Raw genomic sequence first — 21,568 nt, forward strand, 5'->3', positions numbered from 1 at the left:
ATATTTTTAACCCCAGATTAAAAAAACTAAAAAACAAATGCTCACATTACTTGGAAAAAAGAATATCCTGGAATCGGTAGAGCAGTGAATAGATATGTAAACTACTAGGAAATTAAGCAGGGTAATTATGCCGTAGATGGACAGGTCTTTCCCTCTCCAATGCTTCAAGATCCTACTGTATCTATTTGACCAAATTCCTATCAAAGTTAATAGTTGCAAAATCGTTAGACTTTTCCAGGATGTACACCAAGCACAACAACTTCATCATCCACCTATTTAATTAGGAGACCACATGGCAATTTAAAGTTTGTATCTTTTAGACACCCATAACGTAAAATAGTACACTTATCACAGTGGAGTTTTAGTCAACAGAAACCTCAATAAGGCCCTTCAAGGTTGAAGATTGAGGATTCAAGAGAAAACTTGAATCAGCATACATTAATTATTTTGTCTCTAACCAATGCATTTTTTTGCCCCTTAATGTTATCACTGGATCAGATTTTTATCGCTAACATTTCAACGGCCACAATAAACAGGTATGGTGATAACGTTGGTTCCGTTTTTCTGTGCTCCGTTTTATTTACTTAACAAATAAGGAACACTCAAAATGTCCACTTATAATTCATAACAATTTTAATCAAAATACAGTTGTAGACAGAAGTCAAAGATCAAACATCACAGATACAACTGATGTTTCTCCTGACAATAGTCCCAGTGTTTTCTAAAGCCTCAGCAATAAATGTCCACTCCCCCAAGTTGATTTATAGAGGTATGTCTGACTAGCCTCTTATCTCTTTTACTCCCCTGCAGGGCTCTATGTTTATCTTTGAAGTGCTTCCTCAGAGACCCCATAAAATATTTCACACATTTCACAGACCATTTCTTTATAAGAGGCAGAGACTTAGAATAGACGGTGGAACAATTTAAAAACCTTATAATGTATATATATATTGTTAATTGATTGGGGATCATACTTAGGCAGCCTTTTTCCACCTGTAGAGTGTGGGATCTTGTTTTTGGTACCGTGCTGTTTAGCCCTACTAGACGTTTTGTTTTGTATTTGTTGTTTTTTGGGTGTTCATTTAATAAATTAAAATGTACCCTTACCACGCTGCACCTTGGTCCGATCCTTCCATCGACGATTATAGATCAAACATTTGGTGCAGCCCCTATCATGACCCCATCAATAGAGGGCTAAAAAGATACCTGTATCCGGCGTGACCACCATTTGCCTCATGCAGTGCGACACATCTCCTTTACATAGAGTTGATCAGGCCGTTGATTGTGGCCTGTGGAATATTGTCCCACTTCTATTCAATGGTGGTGCAAAGTTTATTTATATTGATGGAAGCTGGAAAACGCTGTCATACACGACGACCCAGAGCATCCCAAACATGCTCTGACATGTCTAGTGAGTACGCAGGTTTCTAAAACGACTTTGGAGGTGCCTTATGGTAGAGAAATAAACATACAATTCTCTGGCAACAGTTCAGCTGCACATTCCTGCACTCAGCATGCCAATTGCACGCTCCCTCAAAACTTGACATCTGTAGCATTGTGTTATGCGACAACACTGCCCATTTTAGAGTGGCTTTTTATTGTCCCCAATACAAGGTGCACCTGTATAATGATCATGCCGTTTAATCAGCTTTGTGATATGCCACACCTGTCAGGTGGATGGATTATCTTGTCAAAGGAGAAAGGCTCACTAAGAGGGATACAAACAACATTTGAGATAATGTATCATTTCTACGATTTCTTTTATTTCAGCTCATGAAGCATGGGAAATACATGTTGCATTTATATTTTTGTTCAGTATATATACACACAAGTAATTAAAAGATCATAGTAGTGGATCTTTCAGTAGTTCATAAAAAGTGATGTACAGTATCTCTATTGGATTGAGACCAGAGGTTTTCTCTGTCTGAAATTAATCAATTGCTAACTGTTGTCGGTCCTGCGTAATTAGGCCATCACAATATTTATTTTTTCTCCGATTTTTTAGAAGGAAATCACAAAAGCTATCATCAAGTGAGTTTGGAAGATCTTGACGAGAGAACATTTGTTAAAAATATTTTACTTCTTCATTCAAAATCTCCTTTGGTGAGATAAGGATTTCTCCATCTTTAACATTTTTTCTTTTTCTTCTTTTTGATTGTGTTTCTAGTGTTGAAAAGTTTAAGAAAAAACGTGTGATTTTTTTTGCCATTCTCCATCCAATTTGCTCTGTTTTTTAGATAAATGAATCCCGATCTTTTCATATCTAGATTATTCAGTGTTTCAGTAGTACATTCATCAACATCATGGATGCGTAATGTTCGTTTTTCTATTTCTGTTTGTTGTAAATAATTTCTCTGCTGATCTAAACCATTTTTGTTTTAGGGATGAAAACAGAATTGAGTGGCCTCTAAGGCACATTGAAAGGCATCCCATACAATATGTGGATCCGCTGAACCTGTATTGTGCAGGAAAAATCTGTTATGAATTTCTTTGTTTTTGTTAAGAAAGTACTGTCAGTCAATAAATCCTGATGAAAATGTCCAATATCCCCTTCCTTGTGGAAAGCCTTTCATAGTTATCTGGAGGGATATAAGTTGACACATTCAATCCTACAATCAATACTTTTTTTCACTTTTGGCACCATAGAAAAGGATACCAGAAAATAATAAATCCAGCTAGCTTGATTAAGTCTCCTCCAAGTATATCTCACAAGATCCAGTTTTTTTTAAAGCCTCCAAATATCAGTCAATTCCAAGGTGTCCATAATCTTCGTTATTTCTTTGAGCACCAGGGGTGATAGTTAGTAGTATGATTGCCTTTACAGTCTATTGCTGTGCATCTGCATCAAATCTGTGTTGTAGTCCCCTACCATTATAATATCATTATTTGTATCCTGGAGACTAATTAGAATATTATAAGTATTTGGTCACACTTTATTTGTATAATCCGGATAGTTCATCTTTAGACACGTGTCATATTATCACAAACTATCTGTTGATAAGCAACTTCTTGCTAGGGTTACAGTTATTTAGGGTTAGGGTAAGGGTGAGTAGATAGTTGAAATGTTACTGATAGTCTGTAGAAAGAAGTTTGGATCATCATTATTGGGTCCATATAGATTTATGAGCCACATCGGCGTATCATCAAGTAATATATATTAGGGCAATCCATCTTCCTTGAGGATCTATTTTAATGGATTGCCCCTTAAGATCTAAACTGTTTTTCAGTAGGATCATAACACTTTTTGACAGAAATAGATTTTAAAATGTTTCCTATGCACCCTCGTCAGAAGATATCGAAGGAGTTTCCTGTAAACAATAAATATGGTAATTGTTCTCCTTTAGCCATGTCCAAACAACTGCTATTATTTTCCTATTGTCAGCCAAACCATTGGATTTATAGCTATCTATATTCAAATCACCAATTACCATGACGGGTTATATTTTGAGATACGTACCACTATCCCTATTATTTTGAAATACTTATCCATACCTACCAGGACCACCAGAATCAATGCCTGTCTGTTATCTATCTATGTAGCTGTACCACGATAGAAGCCTGTCTGTAATCTACGTAGCTGTATTGTACCATAATAGATCTCTGTCTTATCCATGTAGCTGTACCTTGACAGATGCCAGGCTAAACATACTGTAGCTCCAACTGACAAAGTAGACCTCCAGTTGTCATCCAATTTCACTCCCATAAAAAACTTTCAAAAGGAGAGCTACCTTTGACAAATAAACTGCATCCTGGAGGAACGCCTGTTTGCTCGTCTCAGCGTCAGCCTCGAAGGCATAGTTGACAGCTTTTGGAAGAGAACGCATTGCATAAGTTTGTCACAGTGCTCTGTAAATCCTCTCTGACATTGACTACTGGCCTTGCCCTGTAAACAAATCCAAGTAAATCAAAATGACCAGTGGACATGATGACATGAAAGGTCTAAGGCAATGTATATAAATCCTGATCCTTGGAAACCCACAGGGTGTGAAAGTTATTGTTACAGCCCAGTACTAATATAGGTGATACAACTGAAACTGCTGTAATCATGGGCTTGATTTTGAGTAGTAGAATATACTTGAATCAGGTGTCATGTATTGTCATGTTGTGTCTTGTTTCTGTCCTTTCCCTTCACCCTGTCTCCCTCTGCTGGTCGTTATTAGGTTACCTTTTCTCCCCCTCTTTCCCCCAGCTGTTCCTTGTCTCCTCCTAACTACCTCGTTCACCCCTTTTCCCACCTGTTCCCTTTTTCCCTCTGATTAGGTCTCTATATCTCTCTCTGTTCCTGCTCCTGTCTTTGTCGGATTCTTGTTTGTGTTAGTCATGCCTGAACCAGACTATCGTCATGTTTGCTGCAACCTTGTCCTGTCGGAATCTGCCGGTCCATCTGAGCCTACGTTTGTTTTGTTATTAAAGAAGCTCTGTTTACGTTAATTCGCTTTTGGGTCCTCATTCACGCACCGTAACAGAAGAATCCGACCAAGAATGGACCCAGCGACTTCGGATCCTCTCCACTCAGCCGTCGAGATCCAGGGAGCGATGCTAGGCAGACACGAGCAGGAATTGTCTGCTGCTCGACATGCCGTTGAGACCCTGGCCACCCAAGTCTCCAACCTCACAGAACAGGTTCACCATCTCCGCCTCGATCCACCGGCCACTTCCAGGGCTTTCGAATCTCCGGAGCCCAGAATCAATAACCCGCCGTGTTACTCTGGGGAGCCCACTGAATGCCGCTCGTTCCTCACCCAGTGTGATATTGTGTTTTCTCTCCAGCCCAACACTTACTCCAGGAGCACTGCTCGTGTCGCCTACGTCATATCTCTCCTTACTGGACGGGCTCGTGAGTGGGGCACGGCAATCTGGGAGGCAAGGGCTGAGTGTACTAACCAGTATCAGGACTTTAAGGAGGAGATGATACGGGTTTTTGATCGATCTGTTTTTGGGGAGGAGGCTTCCAGGGTCCTGTCTTCCCTATGTCAAGGTAATCGATCCATAACAGACTACTCTATTGAGTTTCGCACTCTTGCTGCCTCCAGTGGCTGGAACGAGCCGGCTTTGCTCGCTCGTTTTCTGGAGGGTCTCCGCGCAGAGGTAAAGGATGAGATTCTCTCCCGGGAGGTTCCTTCCAGCGTGGATTCCTTGATTGAACTCGCTATTCGCATTGAGCGTCGGGTTGATCTTCGTCACCGAGCTCGTGGAAAGGAGCTCGCGTTCTCCGTTGCCCCCCTCTCCTCATCTATACCATCTTCCTCTGCCGGCTCGGGTGCTGAGCCTACGCAGCTGGGAGGTATCCGCATCTCGACTAAGGAGAGGGAACGGAGAATCACCAACCGCCTCTGTCTCTATTGCGGTTCTGCTGGTCATTTTGTCACTTCATGTCCAGTAAAAGCCAGAGCTCATCAGTAAGCGGAGGGCTACTGGTGAGCGCTACTACTCCTGTCTCTCCTTCAAGATCCTGCACTACCTTGTCGGTCCATCTACGCTGGACCGGTTCGTCAGCTTCCTGCAGTGCCTTAATAGACTCTGGGGCGGAGGGCTGTTTTATGGACGAGACCTGGGCTCGGGAACATGACATTCCTCTCAGACAGTTAAGGGAGTCCACGGCCTTGTTCGCCCTGGATGGTAGTCCTCTCCCCAGGATTCAGCGTGAGACGCTACCGTTAACCCTCACTGTTTCTGGTAATCATAGCGAAACCATTTCTTTTTTAATTTTTCGTTCACCTTTTACACCTGTTGTTTTGGGCCATCCCTGGCTAGTTTGTCATAATCCTTCCATTAATTGGTCTAGTAATTCTATCCTCTCCTGGAACGTCTCTTGTCATGTGAAATGTTTAATGTCTGCTATCCCTCCTGTTTCCTCTGTCTCTTCTTCACAGGAGGAGCCTGGTGATTTGACAGGGGTGCCGGAGGAATATCACGATCTGCGCACGGTGTTCAGTCGGTCCAGGGCCACCTCTCTTCCTCCACACCGGTCGTATGATTGTAGTATTGATCTCCTTCCGGGAACCACTCCCCCCCGGGGTAGACTATACTCTCTGTCGGCTCCCGAACGTAAGGCTCTCGAAGATTATTTGTCTGTAGCTCTTGCCGCCGGTACCATAGTCCCCTCCTCCTCTCCCGCCGGAGCGGGGTTTTTTTTTGTTAAGAAGAAGGACGGGTCCCTGCGCCCCTGCATAGATTATCGAGGGCTGAATGACATAACAGTGAAGAATTGTTATCCGCTTCCTCTTATGTCTTCAGCCTTCGAGATCCTGCAGGGAGCCAGGTTTTTCACTAAGTTGGACCTTCGTAACGCTTACCATCTCGTGCGCATCAGGGAGGGGGACGAGTGGAAGACGGCGTTCAACACTCCGTTAGGGCACTTTGAATACCGGGTTCTTCCTTTCGGCCTCGCTAACGCTCCAGCTGTCTTTCAGGCATTAGTCAATGATGTCCTGAGAGACATGCTGAACATCTTTGTTTTCGTTTACCTTGACGATATCCTGATTTTTTCTCCGTCACTCCAGATTCATGTTCAGCACGTTCGACGTGTCCTCCAGCGCCTTTTAGAGAATTGTCTTTTTGTGAAGGCTGAGAAGTGCTCTTTTCATGCCTCCTCCGTCACATTTCTCGGTTCTGTTATTTCCGCTGAAGGCATTAAGATGGATCCCGCTAAGGTCCAAGCTGTCATTGATTGGCCCGTCCCTAGGTCACGCGTCGAGCTGCAGCGCTTTCTCGGCTTCGCGAACTTCTATCGTCGTTTCATCCGTAATTTCGGTCAGGTGGCAGCCCCTCTCACAGCCCTTACTTCTGTCAAGACGTGCTTTAAGTGGTCCGTTTCCGCCCAGGGAGCTTTTGATCTCCTCAAGAATCGTTTTACATCCGCACCTATCCTTGTTACACCTGACGTCACTAGACAGTTCGTTGTCGAGGTTGACGCGTCAGAGGTGGGCGTGGGAGCCATTCTTTCTCAGCGCTCCCTCTCTGACGACAAGGTCCACCCTTGCGCGTATTTTTCTCATCGCCTGTCGCCGTCGGAACGTAGCTATGATGTGGGAAACCGCGAACTGCACGCCATCCGCTTAGCCCTAGGCGAATGGCGACAGTGGTTGGAGGGGGCGACCGTTCCTTTTGTCGTTTGGACTGACCATAGGAACCTTGAGTACATCCGTTCTGCCAAACGACTTAATGCGCGTCAGGCGCGCTGGGCGCTGTTTTTCGCTCGTTTCGAGTTCGTGATTTCTTATCGTCCGGGCTCTAAGAACACCAAGCCTGATGCTTTATCTCGTCTCTTCAGTTCTTCAGTAGCCTCCACTGACCCCGAGGGGATTCTCCCTGAGGGGCGTGTTGTCGGGTTGACTGTCTGGGGAATTGAGAGGCAGGTAAAGCAAGCACTCACTCACACTCCGTCGCCGCGCGCTTGTCCTAGGAACCTTCTTTTCGTTCCCGTTCCTACTCGTCTGGCCGTTCTTCAGTGGGCTCACTCTGCCAAGTTAGCCGGCCACCCTGGCGTTCGGGGTACGCTTGCTTCCATTCGCCAGCGTTTTTGGTGGCCCACCCGGGAGCATGACACGCGTCGCTTCGTGGCTGCTTGTTCGGTCTGCGCGCAGACTAAGTCCGGTAACTCTCCTCCTGCCGGCCGTCTCAGGCCGCTTCCCATTCCCTCTCGACCGTGGTCTCACATCGCCTTAGATTTTGTCACCGGACTGCCTTCGTCAGCAGGGAAGACTGTTATTCTTACGGTTGTCGACAGGTTCTCTAAGGCGGCTCATTTTATTCCCCTTGCTAAGCTTCCTTCTGCTAAAGAGACGGCACAAATCATCATCGAGAATGTTTTCAGAATTCATGGCCTTCCGTCAGACGTCGTTTCGGACAGAGGTCCGTAATTCACGTCTCAATTTTGGAGGGAGTTTTGCCGTTTGATTGGGGCTTCCGTCAGTCTCTCTTCCGGCTTTCACCCCCAGTCTAACGGTCAAGCAGAACGGGCCAATCAGACTATTGGTCGCATCTTACGCAGTCTTTCTTTTCGCAACCCTGCGTCTTGGTCAGAACAGCTCCCCTGGGCAGAATACGCCCACAACTCGCTTCCTTCGTCTGCGACCGGGCTATCTCCTTTTCAGAGTAGCCTCGGGTACCAGCCTCCGCTGTTCTCATCTCAGTTCGCCGAGTCCAGCGTCCCCTCCGCTCAGGCTTTTGTCCAACGTTGCGAGCGCACCTGGAAGAGGGTCAGGTCTGCACTTTGCCGTTATAGGGCGCAGACTGTGAGGGCTGCTAATAAGCGTAGAACTAAGAGTCCTAGATATTGTCGCGGTCAGAGAGTTTGGCTCTCCACTCAGAACCTTCCCCTTAAGACCGCTTCTCGCAAGTTGACCCCGCGGTTCATTGGTCCGTTCCGTATTTCTCAGATCATTAATCCTGTCGCAGTTCGACTTCTTCTTCCGCGATATCTTCGTCGCGTCCACCCGGTCTTCCATGTCTCCTGTGTCAAGCCCGTTCTTCGCGCCCCCGCTCGTCTCCCCCCCCCCCCCCCCCATCCTTGTCGAGGGCGCACCCATCTACAGGGTCCGTAGGATTTTGGACATGCGTCCTCGGGGCCGTGGTCATCAGTACCTAGTTGATTGGGAGGGGTACGGTCCTGAGGAGAGGAGTTGGGTTCCCTCTCGGGACGTGCTGGACCGTGCGCTGATCGATGATTTCCTCCGTTGCCGCCAGGTTTCCTCCTCGAGTGCGCCAGGAGGCGCTCGGTGAGTGGGGGGGTACTGTCATGTATTGTCATGTTGTGTCTTGTTTCTGTCCTTTCCCTTCACCCTGTCTCCCTCTGCTGGTCGTTATTAGGTTACCTTTTCTCCCCCTCTTTCCCCCAGCTGTTCCTTGTCTCCTCCTAACTACCTCGTTCACCCCTTTTCCCACCTGTTCCCTTTTTCCCTCTGATTAGGTCTCTATATCTCTCTCTGTTCCTGCTCCTGTCTTTGTCGGATTCTTGTTTGTGTTAGTCATGCCTGAACCAGACTATCGTCATGTTTGCTGCAACCTTGTCCTGTCCTGTCGGAATCTGCCGGTCCATCTGAGCCTACGTTTGTTTTGTTATTAAAGAAGCTCTGTTTACGTTAATTCGCTTTTGGGTCCTCATTCACGCACCGTAACATCAGGTGTGTTGAAACTAAAGGATATACTATAAATCCTGTGTGTTCTCTCAGGACTAAGGCATATAGAATTTCGATAATCACCAGGGAACAATAGCATTTTGAACCACAAATCACACAACTCCACAAGGGTTCCAATATCGTCCTTTGATTTCATGGCGCTCTCTCCCTTTACAGCTCCTCCAAAGCTGACCTGGGAGGGCCTGGCCAGTCTGAGAACAAACACATTAAACCTTAATTCCTTCACCACAAATGGCACTCTATTCCCTATGTAATGCACTACTTTTAAATTTATGTATTCATTTATTTTTTTGTTGTTGAATTTTTACCCCTTTTTCTCCCCAATTTCGTGGTATCCAATTGTTGTAGTAGCTACTAGCTTGTCTCATCGCTACAACTCCCGTACGGGCTCGGGAGAGACGAAGGTTGACAGTCATGCGTCCTCCGATACACAACCCAACCAGCCGCACTGCTTCTTAACACAGCGCGCATCCAACCCGGAAGCCAGCCGCACCAATGTGTCAGAGGCTACACCATACACCTGCAACCTTGGTTAGCGCGCACTGCGCCCGGCCCGCCACAGGAGTCGCTGGTGCGCGATGAGACAAGGACATCCCTACCGACCAAGCCCTCCCTAACCCGGACGACGCTAGGCCAATTGTGCGTCGCCCCACGGACCTCCCGGTCGCGGCCGGTTACGCTATCGCTTCGCGGCCGAGCTGTTGTTACTCCTAGACGTTTCCACTTCACAATAACAACACTTACAGTTGACAGGGGCAGTTCTAGCAGGGCATAAATTGGACCTGTAAGCAACGGGTGTGGCTGAAATAGCCAAATCCAGTAATTTGAAGTGGTGTCCACATACTTTTGTATATATAATGTACCTATTTATTACCCTGGAACAATTACGGTATTGGTGATGTTTAACTTCAGAAATCAAGAAGATGGGTGGTCATATTTTCATTGATTTTACAGTATCCTGAATAGAATCGTGGCTAATTAACATTATTTTAACTCCTAAGGCCAGTATACTGTACAATGATTTTACCAAAAATGTATGGAAGGCCAGTGACTTACTAAAATGTGGTTGAAGTATGATGATGAGAATGAAAGAGAGTCAGGGAGTTTGATGATCAGATGACTCTGATGGGCATCATCACCCTCCTTATTGGTCACATTGACCTCCAAAGCTATGTCCTCATCTCCAGCAGAGATTACTAGAATACCTCTTTCACTAGAAAGACATGAGCCTTATCATTACCAAAGCACCACATTGACAACAGCCATATTGAGCAGAGGAGGCTGGTTGGCGGAGATAGGAGGACATGCTTATTGCAACGACTGGAATGAAAAGGTATCAAACACATGGAAACTCTTTGTTTGATATCTTTCCATATATTCTAACCCAGTCTTTACAAAGAGCGTGTCCTCCTATATCTCTACCCACCAGCCACCACTGCATTACAGGGTTCATGTAACCAAATACATAATAAGTTGAATGTAGTCAAGAGGGACTTCTGGGTAAAATTCTAATCACACATTTAGTTTCTACCTGGGCAGTGGGGTGAATACATCTTGACCCAGTAGTTTTGGTCTGGAACAGAACCTGTACTGTAGCTCCAAGTTACTTTGGCAAATGTTATCACTCCCACAACCTTTATTTATGAAGATAACCTGAAAAAGTTGAAAGAAAAATGTGTAGATGTGCACTTGAGCAATGCACTTAACTTCTTATGGCTGGGGGCAGTATTGAGTAGCTTGTATAAGGTGCCCAGAGTAAACTGCCTGCTACTCAGGCCCAGTTGCTAATATATGCATATTATTTGTATATTTGGATAGAAAACACTATGAAGTTTCTAAAACTGTTTGAATGATGTCTGTGAATTTAACAGAACTCATATGGCAGGCTTTGTGTCCAAGATGGCGTAGCAGTAAGTCGTCCTGTCGTGTCGTGTCCCTTGTATATATCGTTTCTTTTTCGTTTTTTACATATTTTTCTTCGCATATCTCTTTAAAAACATTTTGCTAAACCTAAGCTTCCAAATACTCTCCTGCAACCCGCCTCACCCAATGTAGCTATTTTTCCTAAAGTATTTATATTTACTTCGGAACCGGAACCCCTCAACTGAAGCTAGCCAGCTAACCACCAGCTATGCTAGCGGTCTTCAGCTAACCGGTCATCAGCTAACCTTTAGCTCGGAAAGCTCTCGCCAGTTCGAACAACGCGACTCTAACCAGAGCATAACGGACCTATTTATTTTTCATCCCCGGATTCATCCCCGGATTCCCACCGCAAACGGAACATTTTTCTGCTGGATCTTCACAACTACCTATCTAGCTAAACTGCAACCCCGGATGATTACTCCTGGCTAGCGTTTCCACCCACTTAGCTTGAAGCTAGCCCGGCCAGCGCACCTGTGCTACCACCGTAGCATACTCCTGGGCTACAATACCCGGGCCCACGACCGGTCTATCGATGTCACCGCATGAAGAGGAATAAACAGACTCACCCCATCGCGACGTCCCCCAAAGGCTAACTCTCTAGCCCTCGCTATCTCCCTGCTTGCTAATTCGGCCTGCTAACTGCTAGCTTGTCCAGCTCCGGTCCGCTAACTGCTACCTTGTTTAGCCCGGGCCTACAAACTGTTAGCTTGTTAGCACAGGCCTGCTAACCGTCTGAATCGCCGCGTCCCAAACACTCACTGGATCCATATTTACTTTCTATCTCTTTTTGATTTTTAACTTGTTTATACCTTCCGGAAACCTGCCTCACCCAATGTGAATATATATATTATTTTTAATTTTTAGTACACACTCAAGAACCCCCAGAAGCTAACCAGCTAACTAGCTACAAGCTATTTAGTCATTGTTCGTTTTTTTAACCTGGATAACACTCGCCAGTCCAGCTTCCCTGCCCCATCCACTGCTGCCCCCTGGACACTGATCTCTTGGCTACATAGCTGATGCACGCTGGACTGTCCATTAATCACGGTATTCCATTCTGCTTGTTTGTTTTACCTGTTGGCCCCGTTGCCTAGTCAACGCCATTTTTTTCCTGCTGTTGTTGTGCTAGCTGATTAGCTGTTGTCTCACCTACTGTTTTAGCTAGCTTTCCCAACTCAACACCTGTGATTACTGTATGCCTCGCTGTATGTCTCTCTCAAATGTCAATATGCCTTGTATACTGTTGTTCAGGTTAGTTATCATTGTTTTAGTTCACAATGGAGCCCCTAGTTCCACTCTTCATACCCCTGATAACTCCTTTGTCCCACCTCCCACACATGCGGTGACTGCACCCATTACAACCAGCATGTCCAGAGATACAATCTCTCTCATCATCACCCAGTGCCTGGGCTTACCTCCGCTGTACCCGCACCCCACCATACCCCTGTCTGCGCATTATGCCCTGAATATATTCTACCATGCCCAGAAACCTGCTCCTCTTATTCTCTGTCCCCAACGCTCTAGGCGACCAGTTTTGATAGCCTTTAGCCGCACCCTCATACTACTCCTTCTCTGTTCCGCGGGTGATGTGGAGGTAAACCCAGGCCCTGCATGTCCCCAGGCACCCTCATTTGTTGACTTCTGTGATCGAAAAAGCCTTGGTTTCATGCATGTCAACATCAGAAGCCTCCTCCCTAAGTTTGTTTTACTCACTGCTTTAGCACACTCTGCTAACCCTGATGTCCTTGCTGTGTCTGAATCCTGGCTCAGGAAGGCCACCAAAAATTCTGAGATTTCCATACCCAACTATAACATCTTCCGTCAAGATAGAACTGCCAAAGGGGGAGGAGTTGCAGTCTACTGCAGAGATAGCCTGCAAAGTAATGTCATACTTTCCAGGTCCATACCCAAACAGTTCGAACTACTAATTTTGAAAATTACTCTCTCCAGAAATAAGTCTCTCACTGTTTCCGCCTGCTACCGACCCCCCTCAGCTCCCAGCTGTGCCCTGGACACCATTTGTGAATTGATCGCCCCCCATCTAGCTTCAGAGTTTGTTCTGTTAGGTGACCTGAACTGGGATGTGCTTAACACCCCGCCAGTCCTACAATCTAAGCTAGATGCCCTCAATCTCACACAAATCATCAAGGAACCCACCAGGTACAACCCTAACTCTGTAAACAAGGGCACCCTCATAGACGTCATCCTGACCAACTGGCCCTCCAAATACACCTCCGCTGTCTTCAACCAGGATCTCAGCGATCACTGCCTCATTGCCTGTATCCGCTACGGAGCCGCAGTCAAACAACCACCCCTCATCACTGTCAAACGCTCCCTAAAACACTTCTGTGAGCAGGCCTTTCTAATCGACCTGGCCCGGGTATCCTGGAAGGACATTGACCTCATCCCGTCAGTTGAGGATGCCTGGTCATTCTTTAAAAGTAACTTCCTCACCATTTTAGATAAGCATGCTCCGTTCAAAAAATGCAGAACTAAGAACAGATACAGCCCTTGGTTCACCCCAGACCTGACTGCCCTCGACCAGCACAAAAACATCCTGTGGCGGACTGCAATAGCATCGAATAGTCCCCGTGATATGCAACTGTTTAGGGAAGTCCGGAACCAATACACGCAGTCAGTCAGGAAAGCTAAGGCTAGCTTCTTCAGGTAGAAGTTTGCATCCTGTAGCTCCAACTCCAAAAAGTTCTGGGACACTGTGAAGTCCATGGAGAACAAGAGCACCTCCTCCCAGCTGCCCACTGCACTGAGGCTAGGTAACACGGTCACCACCGATAAATCCATGATTATCGAAAACTTCAATAAGCATTTCTCAACGGCTGGCCATGCCTTCCGCCTGGCTACTTCAACCTCGGCCAACAGCCCCGCCCCCCCCGCTGCTCCTCGCCCAAGCCTCTCCAGGTTCTCCTTTACCCAAATCCAGATAGCAGATGTTCTGAAAGAGCTGCAAAACCTGGATCCTTACAAATCAGCTGGGCTTGACAATCTGGACCCTCTATTTCTGAAACTATCCGCCACCATTGTCGCAACCCCTATTACCAGCCTGTTCAACCTCTCTTTCATATCGTCTGAGATCCCCAAGGATTGGAAAGCTGCCGCAGTCATCCCCCTCTTCAAAGGGGGAGACACCCTGGACCCAAACTGTTACAGACCTATATCCATCCTGCCCTGCCTATCTAAGGTCTTCGAAAGCCAAGTCAACAAACAGGTCACTGACCATCTCGAATCCCACTGTACCTTCTCCGCTGTGCAATCTGGTTTCCGAGCCGGTCACGGGTGCACCTCAGCCACACTCAAGGTACTAAACGATATCATAACCGCCATCGATAAAAGACAGTACTGTGCAGCCGTCTTCATCGACCTTGCCAAGGCTTTCGACTCTGTCAATCACCATATTCTTATCGGCAGACTCAGTAGCCTCGGTTTTTCGGATGACTGCCTTGCCTGGTTCACCAATTACTTTGCAGACAGAGTTCAGTGTGTCAAATCGGAAGGCATGCTGTCCGGTCCTCTGGCAGTCTCTATGGGGGTGCCACAGGGTTCAATTCTCGGGCCGACTCTTTTCTCTGTATACATCAATGATGTTGCTCTTGCTGCGGGCGATTCCCTGATCCACCTCTACGCAGACGACACCATTCTATATACTTTCGGCCCGTCATTGGACACTGTGCTATCTGACCTCCAAACAAGCTTCAATGCCATACAACACTCCTTCCGTGGCCTCCAACTGCTCTTAAACGCTAGTAAAACCAAATGCATGCTTTTCAACCGATCGCTGCCTGCACCCGCATGCCCGACTAGCATCACCACCCTGGATGGTTCCGACCTAGAATATGTGGACATCTATAAGTACCTAGGTGTCTGGCTAGACTGCAAACTCTCCTTCCAGAGAGTTCAAACATCTCCAATCGAAAATCAAATCAAGAGTCGGCTTTCTATTCCGCAACAAAGCCTCCTTCACTCACGCCGCCAAGCATACCCTAGTAAAACTGACTATCCTACCGATCCTCGACTTCGGCGATGTCATCTACAAAATGGCTTCCAACACTCTACTCAGCAAACTGGATGCAGTCTATCACAGTGCCATCTGTTTTGTCACTAAAGCACCGTATACCACCCACCACTGCGACTTGTATGCTCTAGTCGGCTGGCCCTCGCTACAAATTCGTCGCCAGACCCACTGGCTCCAGGTCATCTACAAGTCCATGCTAGGTAAAGCTCCGCCTTATCTCAGCTCACTGGTCACGATGGCAACACCCATCCGTAGCACGCGCTCCAGCAGGTGTATCTCACTGATCATCCCTAAAGCCAACACCTCGTTTGGCCGCCTTTCGTTCCAGTACTCTGCTGCCTGTGACTGGAACGAATTGCAAAAATCGCTGAAGTTGGAGACTTTTATCTCCCTCACCAACTTCAAACATCAGCTATCTGAGCAGCTAATCGATCGCTGCAGCTGTACATAGTCTATTGGTAAATAGCCCACCCATTTTCACCTACCTCATCCCCATTCTGTTTTTATTTATTTACTTTTCTGCTCTTTTGCACACCAATATCTCTACCTGTACATGACCATCTGCTCATTTATCACTCCAGTGTTAATCTGCAAAATTGTAATTATTCGCCTACCTCCTCATGCCTTTTGCACACATTGTATATAGACTCCCCCTTTGTTTTCTACTGTGTTATTGACTTGTTAATTGTTTACTCCATGTGTAACTCTGTGTTGTCTGCTCACACTGCTATGCTTTATCTTGGCCAGGTCGCAGTTGCAAATGAGAACTTGTTCTCAACTAGCCTACCTGGTTAAATAAAGGTGAAATAAATAAATAAATAAAAAATAAATAAAAAGGCAAAAACCTGAGAAGAAATCCAACCAGGAAGTGGGAAATCTGAAGGTTTGTAGTTTTTCAAGTCATTGCCTAACGAATATACAGTGTCTATGGGGTCATATTGCACTTCCTAAGGCTTCCACTACACGTCAACAGTCTTTAGAACCTTGTTTGAGGATTCTACTGTGAAGGAGGGGGGAATGAGAGCTGATTGAGTCAGGGGACTACCAGAGTGGCATGAGCTGATCACGCGCGCTCACGTGAGAGCGACCTGCGTTCCATTGCAATTCTAAAGACAAAGGAATTCTTCGGTTGGAACATTATTGAAGATTTATGTTAAAAACATCCTAAAGATTGATTCTATACATTGTTTGACATGTTTCTACGAACTGTAATATAACTTTTTAAACTTTTCGTCTGAACTTAACCGCGCCTCGTGAGTTTTGATTTGTTTACTAAACGCACTAACAAAAGGAGGTATTTAGGTGGCTGTTAGCCAGCCTGCCAGCTTAGTGGAGTCTGCCACTAGCACAGTCAGCTATCCCCATTGAGACCATGTCTGTGCCTCGACCTGGGTTGGGCAAAACTAAACATGGCGGTGTTCGCCTTAGCAATCTCACTAGGATAAAGACCTCCTCCATTCCTGTCATTATTGAAAGAGATCGTGATACCTCACATCTCAAAATAGTGCTATTTAATGTTAGATCCCTTACTTGAAAGGCAATTATAGTCAATGAACTAATCACTGATCATAATCTTGATGTGATTGGCCTGACTGAAACATGGCTTCAGCCTGATGAATTTACTGTGTTAAATGAGGCCTCACCTCCTGGTTACACTAGTGACCATATCCTCCATGCATCCCGCAAAGGCAGAGGTGTTGCTAACATTTACGATAACAAATTTCAATTTACAAAAAAAAATATATGTTTTCGTCTTTTGAGCTTCTAGTCATGAAATCTCTGCAGCCTACTCAATCACTTTTTATAGCTACTGTTTACAGGCCTCCTTGGCCATATACAGCGTTCCTCATGGAGTTCCCCGAATTCCTATCGGGCCTTGTGGTCATAGCAGATAATATTCAAATTTTTGGTGACTTTAATATTCACATGGAAAAGTCCACAGACCCACTCCAAAAGGCTTTCGGAGCCATCATCGACTCAGTGGGTTTTGTCCAACATGTCTCTGGACCTACTCACTGTCACAGTCATATTCTGGACCTAGTTTTGTCACATGGAATAAATGTTGTGGATCTTAATGTTTTTCCTCAGAATTTTGGACTATCGGACCACCATTTTATTACGTTTGCAATTGCAACAAATAATCTGCTCAGACCCCAACCAAGGAGCATCAAAGTCGTGGTATAAATTCACAAACAACACAAAGATTCCTTGATGCCCTTCCAGATTCCCTCTGCCTACCCAAGGACGTCAGAGGACAAAAATCAGTTAAAGAAAAACTAACAGGTCTGTGAGAACCAGAATTCTTACTGGTTGGTAGGTGATCAAATACTTATGTCATGCAATAAAATGCAAGTTAATTACTTAAAAATTATACAATGTGATTTTCTGGATTTTTGATTTAGATTTAAGATTCCGTCTCTCACAGTTGAAGTGTACTGTACCTATGATAAAAATTACAGACCTCTACATGCTTTGTAAGTAGGAAAACCTGCAAAATCGGCAGTGTATCAAATACTTGTTCTCCCCACAGTATATATAAATATATATATATATATATATATATATATATATATACATGCATATATAAACAAAAAAAACAGAACTTGGGGGCCTGAGTGCCTCCAGTTGGGGTACCCTGCTGTAAAGGCTTCGTTCTTTTCACTCTGTCATTTAGGTTAGTATTGTGGAGTAACTACAATGTTGTTGATTCCTCCTCAGTTGTCTCCTATCACAGCCATTAAACTCTGTAACTGTTTTAAAGTCACCCTTGGCCTTATGGTGAAGTCCCTGAGCGGTTTCATTCTTCTCCGGCAACTGAGTTAGGAGGGACGCCTGTGTCTTTGTAGTGACTGGTTGTATTGATACACCATCCAAAGTGTAATAAATAACTTTACCATGCTATTCAATGTCTGTTTGTTTTTTACCAATAGGTGCCCTTCTTTGTGAGCCATTGGAAAGCCTCCCTGTCTTTGTGGTTGATTCTTTTTTTGAAATTCACTGCTCGACTGAGGGACCATAGAGATAATTGTATGTGTGGGGTTATCTAGTTGTCATTCAATAATTATGTTAAACCCTATTATGTTACCTGTTAAGCAAATGTATAACAAAGTGGTTGAATGCTCAAGACATTGAAACGTTTTTTTTTTTAAATCCACTTTGACATTATGGGTTATTGTGTGTAGGCCAGTGAAAATTGAAAAAGAAATCTGAAATTAATCAAATCAAATTGTAGTGGTCACATACATATGGTTAGCAGATGTTATTGCGAGTGTAGCGAAATGCTTGTGCTTCTAGTTCTGACAGTGCAGCAATATCTAACAAGTAATCTAACAATTCCACAACAACCACCTGATACACACAATCTAAGTAAAGGAATGGAATAAGACTATATACATATAGGGATGAGCAATGGCCGGGCGGCATTGGCAAGATGCAATAGATGGTATAAAATACAGTATATACATATGAGATGAGTAATGCAAGATATGTAAACATTATTAAAGTGACTAGTGATCCATTTATTAAAGTGGCCAATGATTTAAAGTCTTTATCTAGGCAGCAGCCTCACTGTGTTAGTGATGGCTGTTTAACAGTCTGTTGGCCTTGAGATAAAAGCTATTTTCAGTCTCTGTAACAGCAAACTGGGATAGGGAGAGATTGAATATGTCCGTAGACACACCAGCCAGCTGGTCTACGCATGCTCTGAGGACGCGGCTAGGGATGCCGTCTGGGTTGGCAGCCTTGCGAGGGTTAACACGTTTAAATGTCTTACTCATGTCGTCCACGGAGAAGGAGAGCCCACAGTCCTTGGTAGCGGGCCGTGTCGGTGGCACTTTATTATCCTCAAAGCGGGCAGAAGGTGTGTCGTTTGTCTGGAAGCATTTTAAATTCAGGCCCTTGTACACAACACAATGTGGAAAAAGTGAATGGCTGTGAATACACTTTCTGAAGGAACTGTAAGTATCTTACTGTGATTGTTTTCAATTAAAATGGATTAAAAGAAACAAAAATAGCTTCTTGGCTAAGAGCAATTTCTCAAGCAAGAATTTGGTAAGACTGAGTGGTCTGAGTGGGGAGGGAAATCTGAAAACTAGCTGTTATTGGCAGAGAGGTTTGGAACTATCTTTCTTAATGGTCTATCAACCAATTTCCCCCATGGTGATGACAGGTGATGTCACTAAGCAGGCCAAAACTCCATCCTAAAAAAACAGCCTGAAATTTCAGGTTGTCTTTTCAAACAGCTCCTACACTAAAAAGGCATTATCATAATTTTCTCAATATTATTCCAACCTCGTAGTGTGGAGAAAATATTGTATATTAAACACAGAAAAAACTCATTTTTGACTGAACTGGTTCTTTAACAAGACCTATAGAAAGCGTGCATCACAATAATATCTCCTCTCCTGAAATGTGCACAAACTCCCTAGTTTGAAAACAAGAGTTTTTTTCGAAGCTGTGCGGTGCTCCAACCAGCAATGTAGGAAAAATACATCAGACTGTTGTAAATTGATGTAAAATTCACATGCATCTCTACAATAAAATATTCTAACTAAAAAACTTTTTCACTGTTGGTCTGAGTTGTATCATTCAACCAATCAATCAATATTATTTTACAAAACCCTTTTTACATCAGCAGTTGTCACAGTGCTTTTCAGTTATCCGGCCTAGACCCCAAAGAGCAAGCAAAGCAGACGTGAAAACAGAGAGGCCAGGAAAAACTCCCTAAAAGGAAGGAACTGAGGATGAAACCTAGAGAGGAACCAGGCTCAGAGAGGTGGCCCATTCTCTTCTGGTTGTACCGGCTAGAGATTAAGAGTAGCCATTAAGGCTAGTTCGTTTCTCAGTTCATATTGTGTACTTATATAAGACAGATGGGTAATCAGACAGGATAGAGGACACACAAATAAGTTTATATATGACAAGCAAGATCAGATAATAGTATGTATGAACACTGTTAATCATTTCTTATAAGAGGTCAACTCACAGTTTCTTATTGACAGGATTCAGTTGTTGGTGCAGTGCCAGGAAGAATCCAAATATGCTTCCTGGATCACCATTTTGATATGTGAAATGGTAGGCAGGCCAAAATAAACCACTGTTCCAGTAAAAGGCCCCACCATTGAATTGTCATGTAGGTATTGTTGGTACAACTCTCTGTTCTAGCTAACCCAATAGCTTCTTCTGTGGTGTCCTCGTGTTGTGAAGCAGAATGGAAAAGGCAACACTACAGAAATGGACTCGGCACTGGCTGCAGTATACAGTGGTGACAGACAGGGTGTGGTTCAAGGGGAATTTAGCTCAAATAACTCAAGCATTTCACATGTTTATTGTTTGATTGGTTTTGTTAATATTTACCTTGTTCCATTCTAAGGATATGAGGAACTTCACACCGATCAAAAATCTGGTTGGTGTGTTCACAGCGGCAAACCAGTGATACTCTACTGTACGGTGTTGATCGCTTGATAATACTAAATGGAAAACTGTGCAAGACCATGAGAAATGGCTAAAAGGAGAACTTGTACAATATGTAACTGCTCACTGTCATGATCACTGTCGTGATAACAGCTGTTATTTGTCTAAAGTAGTGAAACTTCATCTTGACAGTAGATGTGTTTTTTTAGTTATTCAATGAGTAAGGAATAATTCAAAGCACATGTTACATTGTAAGACATAACAGAGTGGTGTAACATGAACATGGTCACATTTCTGTCAACGACATTACAATTGATACAGCATCAGGAAGGAACATTTTACATGATGGTGCTCTGGTAGTCTTTCACCAGATGCCGCTGTTTCACCAGTTTAGAACATAATTATCTTACCAGTCTCACAGTCAAAACGTAGGTCAATGTGTTAAATCTTATAATTATAAACCACATCGATGTTCTCTCTCAGTTGTAATCTATTCATACTGCTAATATGCTGTAGTCTATTGGTCATGGTTTATGCAACCAATTTTATTTATCTTGTTAGCCTTCACTGTTTTATCTCATTAAACAATTAAATCATCAAATATGCCCTTACTAACATGAGCTAATGTTTCATTCTGTTTTATCAAATCAAATTTGATTTATTTGTCACATACACATGGTTAGCAGATGTTAATGCGAGTGTAGCGAAATGCTTGTGCCTCTAGTTCCGACAATGCAGTAATATCCAACAAGTAATCTAACCTAACAATTTCACAACAACTACCTTATACACACAAGTGTAAAGGAATCAGCTGGAAAAGTAGAGAGGCTTGACCCCTCAAAATTCAAATACTGTACTCAGTATTGTCAAAACTAACAGTAGAGTGGACTACTGGGGAGAATCAAACTCACTCTTCAGCCAATATCTTGTAGTCAAATATATCCTATTGTTTGAGAATAACAGCAAGCGTATGGAGTTATAGTGAAGTTCTTATTCCTAACGGGTAGAAGTAGCTACATCAGTGGATATAGTGAAAAGGGTGAGGGGGTCACATTCAGGGGAA

At 44.3% G+C, this 21,568-nt stretch overlaps 1 long non-coding RNA gene across 1 annotated transcript in view; it reads right to left on the minus strand.

The window, feature by feature from the left end:
* Positions 1–20,321, minus strand: part of LOC110489029 (uncharacterized) — a 46,516-nt gene extending 26,195 nt beyond the window's left edge. The window contains exon 1 of the long non-coding RNA XR_016486351.1: positions 20,078–20,321. This is a non-coding gene — a long non-coding RNA (uncharacterized LOC110489029). The remainder of the gene's footprint in view (positions 1–20,077) is intronic.
* Between the last annotated feature and the right edge of the window lie 1,247 nt (positions 20,322–21,568).

Source organism: Oncorhynchus mykiss, chromosome 14 (assembly GCF_057628025.1).
Source record: "Oncorhynchus mykiss isolate SJ-2025 chromosome 14, ASM5762802v1, whole genome shotgun sequence".
Taxonomy (NCBI): Eukaryota; Metazoa; Chordata; class Actinopteri; order Salmoniformes; family Salmonidae; genus Oncorhynchus; species Oncorhynchus mykiss.